Source organism: Portunus trituberculatus, chromosome 39 (genome assembly GCF_017591435.1).
Source record: "Portunus trituberculatus isolate SZX2019 chromosome 39, ASM1759143v1, whole genome shotgun sequence".
Lineage (NCBI taxonomy): Eukaryota > Metazoa > Arthropoda > Malacostraca > Decapoda > Portunidae > Portunus > Portunus trituberculatus.
The window spans coordinates 9,840,817-9,848,503 of NC_059293.1; the positions used below are offsets into that span (position 1 = coordinate 9,840,817).

A 7,687-nucleotide genomic window follows, 5' to 3' on the forward strand; every position below is an offset into this window, starting at 1 on the left:
ATTCCTGCACGTGGCTCTCCCTGCGTGTGACTGTGTGACTGTGTGAGTGTGTGAGTGTTGGCTGACGTATGCACTCTTTGTATATACGGTTTTATTAATAGTAAGGTTTAATATTCGCACGATGATTTTATGTGAAAATTTATATGAGAACATAAGAAAATGAGGGAAGCTGTAAGCGTGTCAGACTTACATGTGGCAGTCCCTGTAGCTTCTATCATTGCTAATTCTGAAGTTAATACTACATAAGAGTCATAGTGAATTATTAGTTCACAAATAGAGTGGTAGACGATCAAAAATATACTTAATAATGCAGCAGCGTCAATTCACAAATCATTTCTAAATATAAAGAGAGAGATAGGAAGAAATTGGTTTGCAAATAACATCGAAGGCTACTACTAATAGGTCAAAGGGAGGAGGAGAAGTAGAAGTAGGAGGAGGGGAAGGATGAGGAGGAAGAGGAGGAGGAGGAGGAGGAGGAGGAGGAGGAGGAGGAGGAGGAGGAGGAGGAGGAATACAAAGGAATACAAAGGAATATACAAAGAAAAGACCAAGCAACAACAGACCCTGGGGTCCTTACTAGGCTGCTTGGTTAACTATTCTATACTAACTACATAGTGTTAGAGACAGGACAGGAAAGCAGAAGGCTCCTCCCCACCCACCCATCCCACCAGCCGAAGCTGGCCGGAGGAGGAGGAGGAGGAGGAGGAGGAGGAGGAGGAGGAGGAGGAATACAAAGGAATACAAAGGAAAGCCAAAAAGCAACAGACCTCTTGGTTCTTTCGAGGCTGTTTGGTAACTACTTCTAATTGGCTACAGATAAGAGAGACAGGACAGTACAGGAGAAGGCTCCTTCCCATCCACCACTCCCTCCAGCTTTCGCTGGCATAGAAAATAGTTTGGAAAAGTACCATGCAGTATGGAAAAACTGACATGGAATTTTCACAGGAAAGGATGAAAGGAGATTCTATTATTCACCCTACGGTGAACTCTACATATCTATCTATAAGAAAGTTAATATATACTATCATGTTTAATTATTCAGACAAGAAGAGAGCTTGTTGGGGTTATTCTTTAAATATTTATCAATTTTGTTTTTGAATGATGCAATGGAAGTACTGTTTACTATTTCTGAAGGAAGCTTATTCCAAATGTTAACAATTCTATTAAAGAAAAAGTGCTTTGCCTCGTGGGTTTTAAAGCATTTTGGTGTAATTTTAAATCATTATTCCTTGTAATGGTGGAATGATCAATAGTAAAATATTCAATTAACATCAAGATTGTTGTATCCCTGAAAAATTTTGAAAACTTCGATTAAGTCTCCTCTTATCCTGCGCTTTGTTAAGCTGAATAAATTTAATGCTTCCAGTCGTTCCTCATACGGCTTGTTTCTTAATCTCGGAATCATCTTGGTCATGTTACGCTGGATCTTTTCCAGTTTTTCAATGTCTTTTCTGTAATATGGTGACCAGAACTGCACACAGTATTCGAGCTGAGGACGCACCAATGAATTATATAAAGTAAGGATAACTTTTTCTGATTTAAATTCAAAGGTTTTTCCAATGAGCCCAACTAATTTATTTGCATTCTTCACTGCTTCTGTGCAGTGTTTACTCGGCTTCAGGTCTTTAGACACCACAACACCAAGATCTTTTTCATTCTCAGCACTTGCCAGAGGTACATTATTCATAACATATTTTGCTTGTACATTGTTTCTTCCGATGTGTAGAACTTTACACTTTTCTATATTGAATTTCATTTGCCATTTTCTGCCCAGCGTGTCAGTTTATTTAGGTCACACTGTAGTTCTTTCCATTGTGACGTTGATGTCATTTTGCTCATTATTTTGGTGTCGTAAAAAACTATAAAGACATACACTAGGTCCCACCGAGACTCGAACTCGGATTGTTGGATTCAGAGTCCAAAGTGCTGACCATTACACCATGGGACCCTGTGCAGGAGGAGGAGGAGGAAGAGGAGGAGAAGGAGGAGGAGGAGGAGGAGGAGGAGGAGGAGGAGGAGGAGGAGGAGGAGGAGGAGGAGGAGGAGGAGTGGGAATACCTTTCTTCTCTCTGAACTCACTACCTCTTAGATCTCTACCAATCTTCCTATTCTGTTGTTCATTCCTGTTACTTCCTTTCACTTATCGGTGAGGTGCCGCCCACTGGGCCTTTGGGTTTATGCAGTTATGCTTTCCAGTGGGTCGCCTTCATTGACCTCATAATAATAATAATAATAATAATAATAATAATGGTGGAGAAGAAGGGAAGAGGAAAAACACATAACAGAAATGAACTTAATGATGGTATTAATGGCAGATCAATAGGGAAAGATGAGACAGACTTAGAGACACGGGTGATAGGTAGACAGATGTAGGTTTCATAAAGAGAATGGAACGTACAGGTCTGATTTTTTCTTTCTTTTGTATTTTTGCAGCTTCCTAAATTTAAATAAGTGCACGTGTTTTATTACCAATTGTTTCCCCAACGGCAGGACGGAGAATAAAATAACTAGCTGTTCTACATTTGCATCATAAAAGGCGTAAAAAGTAAAATAAAAAGTAAGATAAAATAGAATAGATAAATGAATAAATAAAACAAGAAAAACTAAATACGATAAATGCTCTCAGGTATTTTTACATTATCTTCTTTTCTATTTTCTTTGGTCTTTTTCATGTTCTATTTCTCTTTTTTTCTACATTTTCAACTCTTTCATGTTCTAATTTTATCTATAATCTAACTTCCATGTTCTAATTTTCTCTATAAAGAACAATGCGTTTAGCTACACCTTTGTTGCACTCTTAGATGGTTGTGTGGCATAGAAAAGATAGAATTACTTTTTATCTATATTTTTTTCTCACTTAATTTCATCTTATTTATCTATTCATTTATTTTTTGCCAGTGAGTGAATGCTCATTAAAGCCATTTCTCTTATAATACCCAAAATTTCAACAAAAGACGATGGAACCATTAAAAACTAACACCAAGAAATACAATTAGTGGCAATACTGACATCAAAACAATATCAATAAACGAAAAAAGTGAATTGCGTACTGTATAATTTTTGCTCCCAAGTATTCATGGCACATAAACTCCCATATACCGGCGCAACACAACCACCCAATCCACTCACGGCACCCATTAACCACTCTCATACAAAGAAGACTAATTTGAAGACCACATATAGCATCAAACACCAATAGTTCCAATTTCTTTTCTATATAAATCATACTCACCATGACGTCAAAGGCTTAGTACTAATAGGCAAAAGGGGGAAGGAGGAAGAGGAGGAGGAGGAGGAGGAGGAGGAATGGGAATGATAAAAAGAGGTGGTAGAGGAGAAGGGAGGAGGAAATAATACAAATAAAACACAGAAATTCCAGGCAGCAACAGACTTTGAGGCTCTAATTAAGCTGCTTGAGGAAGAGAAGGAGAAAAAATTGAAGGAGGAGACGGGAGACGAGAGCTGGAAGAAGAGGAGACAGTAGTGGTGGTGGCGACGGTGGTGGTAGTGGTGGTGGTGGTGGTGGGAGGAACAGATGGGAGGAGGAAAGGAAATATATGGTACAGATTTTAATATAATTTTCAAAAAGGGAATATCCACGTGACTCAGAAGACTCCATCTGACGCTCCCTTTCCCCGGGGTCGAGAAATTTACGACAGTCTCACACTTTACGGGGAAATAAATCTTAATAATCTGTAAGCTATTGGCAGAGAGAGAGAGAGAGAGAGAGAGAGAGAGAGAGAGAGAGAGAGAGAGAGAGAGAGAGAGAGAGAGAGAGAGAGAGAGAGAGAGAGAGTCATGAAAGGTGAAATAAAAAAGGAGCACTGGGCCTTTAGGGCTTGATTACATTTTCTATTTACCTTTATTTGAGTTTGTTCCTTTGACAGTGACGCGACTCTGCCACTAATGCTGTCAAAGGTAAGACTTGTGAAGCGAGGATGAGAGATGTCTGTGTGTGTGTGTGTGTGTGGGTGAATGGGTGGGTGTGTGGGTGTTACCAATTCAACATGTCACCCATTCCCATCTCTCTCTCTCTCTCTCTCTCTCTCTCTCTCTCTCTCTCTAACCTCTACTCCTAACATACACCACAAAAAAGAAATGAAAGTAAATAAAAATCCACGGACAAGATGACAAGACCCACAGTACGTCCTCAAGAGCCTGGCGTGTAGTGGTTGATGGCTGGAGTGAGAACAGTCAACGCCCGGTGACGTAATAAGTGAATTCCCATACATACATACATACATACATACATACATACACGTAATTCTAAGGCCATTTCGTGTCCTCTGCAGCGCTTATGAATGCTCGGTTACGCAAGAGAGAGAGAGAGAGAGAGAGAGAGAGAGAGAGAGAGACCAAGAAAGGGAGAGAGAGAAAGAAGAAAGATAGAAAAGAGAGAAGAGAGAGAGAGAGAGAGAGAGAGAGAGAGAGAGAGAGAGAGAGAGAGAGAGAGAGAGAGAGAGAGACGCACCAAGAAAGGGATAAAAAGAGAGAAGAAGAAATGATAGAAAAAGAGAGAGAGAGAGAGAGAGAGAGAGTAGGGAAGATGGAGGTACTCAGTCACTGTCGTACCCATATGGCTAGTTGATGAAGGTATTAAATTGACCATCATAACTTAGGACTCCCATACAATAATGTCCCTCTCTGTCTCTCCTGAAGTTATGGCTTGCTGGTCAGTCTTCTCCCAGGACGCCTTCGTGTGCTGCTACAGGGACATTGTTAGCATTAAGGCGTTCTATTCCGATTTCTAGCCCCTTCAGTACCATGACGTGTTCTCATATTCATTCTGCTTACTATTTGGTGATTCTAAACAGCTTCGGAACCTCATATGGGGATTAAAATAGTGAAGACTCTGGCTATTAATCTTTTGACCTTCATAGACTCATCTAATGTCAATAAAATGGTTTAATCGCACACGAATCTCAAGATAAAAATGTGTCCCATTAGTGAAAGGTTGGGTTTTCAAGAGTTGTGATTCTAAATAGTTTAATAAAATTCTGCATCATTAGTGTAAAAATATTATTATATGATATTTGAAGTTAGTTGGTAGCAGATAATTAAATTTTGTTATAGTTTTCTCTCTCTTTTTTATTATTATTAACACTATAATATATTTAGAAGGATTTGGACGAAATAACGAGCTTAATTCAATCTAACAGACCAGTAAAATGTTCGTCTTTCAAAGATGTATAGGAAAGATTAGCAGCGAATAGATTAAGTTAACGAAAAAAAAAAGAGCAACATACAGCGCTTGAGTCGAATGATTCTTGTATTTGGGCCCTGTTCGACTGCAGTTCATTAGCTGCTTCGAAAAACTCGACTCACTGTAGCCAACCTAGGACGAGAACACAGGTGGGCAAGGAGGAGAGAGCGAATGGTACCGGCACCTTTACTAGACCTACATTCCACGTTGTCTCTGTACATTAGCGCTCTAAACTATCTGTACAGTTCGGTGGAATAGCAGACACTATGAAACATACTGAATGATTACATGTTGCGTCGTTAAGGTTGGTGCGCGTAGCTTGATGTACAGGGCTAACAATTGTTGCCACCGTGATCACCAAACGTGTCAAGTAATATCGTTTATTGTCTCGAAATGTAGAGCTCTTATTTCCCAGATAGTTTTGGGAGTTACTGTACCTCAGCCATTGTTAATAAAGCTGAGATTCTCTACGGAATATATATGCCCGCCCCGATTATTACATGCAGTGCTGGCGATTTAGTGGCGAGGTTTCATAATTTCTCTCAGTGGTGAGTTTGTTGTGCGGGTTTCAGGTTTAGTGGCGGAATGCTGGCCTAGAGATGAGCGGACTGGGATTAGAGGGATTTTCATATTAGTGTGGTTAAAATATTGTCCACTATTAAGATTGTTTTATATTAATTTTGTCCACCATACATTAATACAGAAATCTTTCCCTGTTTGTTTGTCTCTGTTTGCTTATAGTTTGATGAGTTTGTGCGTAAACACACACACACACACACACACACACACACACACACACACACACACACACACACACACACACACGTGTTTCAAAAATAAAAAAAGGAGACATAATCACATCCGCATGAATAAAAATGCCATCAACTAGGAAAGTTCACCAACAAGGTTATAATTACGGTGCAGTTTCACATCACCTCCACTTAACATGTAATACATTCTACACTGCACGGGAAAAGCGGCTCATAACGAGTGTTTATGCGAGCTCTATGTTGCCCCATATGCATGATTCCTAAACGCATCGGTCCCATAGAATGACTTATTTCAAAGCCTGCAGGGGTGATAAGTTAGGTTCGTCTCATGAATGCAATAGAACTTTTGTTAAAGTATTTATAGAATCATGGAAACGTTTTCTGAAATAACATCAATAATTGCCAGAAGAGCTCGTTAAAACTTAATTCTTATTGACGGTAAAAGAGGATCAGAAGGAGACAGCCATCTAAACCTGCAACAGAAGACCTACAACAACATTGATCCTCAGCAGTATAGGCCACGACCATTAAAGATAAATAAAACATTTTGGGAATAAAGTTTTTATTCAGACTTCTTCCCTTAAACCTTTCCCTGGTATTGACATATCGATCATTAATTAGAAATCTCTTAAAACTATTTCATATTTATTCTATAGCCGTATTTCTAAATATTGGTCTTTCTTCTTTTAATTCCCTTTCTCTTTCTTTGAGAGGCGTGTAAGTGTTATGTGCTTTAATGTTAATATTCTGTATTTTAATGCAGTTAATTGTTGTGCATGTCAGTGAAAGGGTTAAAGTCCACCACTGACCTCATTGCAACTCTCCTACTTTTAAACAACGAAAATTACCGCGCTATACGAAGTGTGATTATTAATGATGGAAAGCACTGAAGTTCGTGAGTGAGGAAAACTTTTATTTACGAACAAGTGCTTGTGATTAATGATGTGCCGCGCCTCACACAGCCACTGGAGTGTTGGGGTGGCGGTACAAGTAGCTGTGGTGGTAATAGTGGCGGTGGTGCCTTACGTGAGCTACTTACCATTGTCGTGTTATTTTTTTTCATTCATTGAGGCGTGTGATTAATCATTATAGCGTCCTACTTCGAGTACTTTTAGGAACTTTTAATGGAAGTTATTACGGTTCAAGAATGTTATTTTTCTGATTTACGAAGTTATTAGAATTTTTAAAGATGTTTTCAGGATTCTAGTAACATTTTAACAGGTGTCAGTAGAAGTTACTAAAATTTTCAGACGCGTTTTTCATACAACTGCAAGTGATTAGTTTTCAAAAATATTTCCATGAATCTAATAACAATGCAATACGCACTAGTGAAAGTATAGTCTATATTGCTTTGGTTCTACTGAATTTAACACAAATTCCGCACCATAAAGAGGAAACCATCCTTGACAATCTGAGTAATTATCTGTGTAACCTTTGAAAAATATTCCCTGTAAGAGAACAAAGCGTTTAAGAATAAAAGCTTATGTGTGGAGCAACTCATAACACGCCAGCTATGGCAGTGTAATATATCACGTCACTCGTTGTATCGGACGGGTAACAAATGAACGGGATGAATAAGGTGAACCGGATGGATTTATGAGGTTAGTTGTAAAAATCTCCCTAGGCTAAAATAAACAGGATCGATCGCTTCCGGGTAAGACAATCGTATGCAGGCTGCGGTTCAGATAAATAGTGTGGTAATGAAAGCGTTAAC

General features: G+C 39.0%; 1 non-coding gene across 1 annotated transcript; it reads right to left on the minus strand.

Moving 5' to 3' along the window:
- Nucleotides 1-1,876: 1,876 nt before the first annotated feature.
- On the minus strand, nucleotides 1,877-1,948 carry Trnaq-cug. Its single transcript has one exon. It is a non-coding gene; the product is annotated as a tRNA-Gln (tRNA).
- Nucleotides 1,949-7,687: the final 5,739 nt, after the last annotated feature.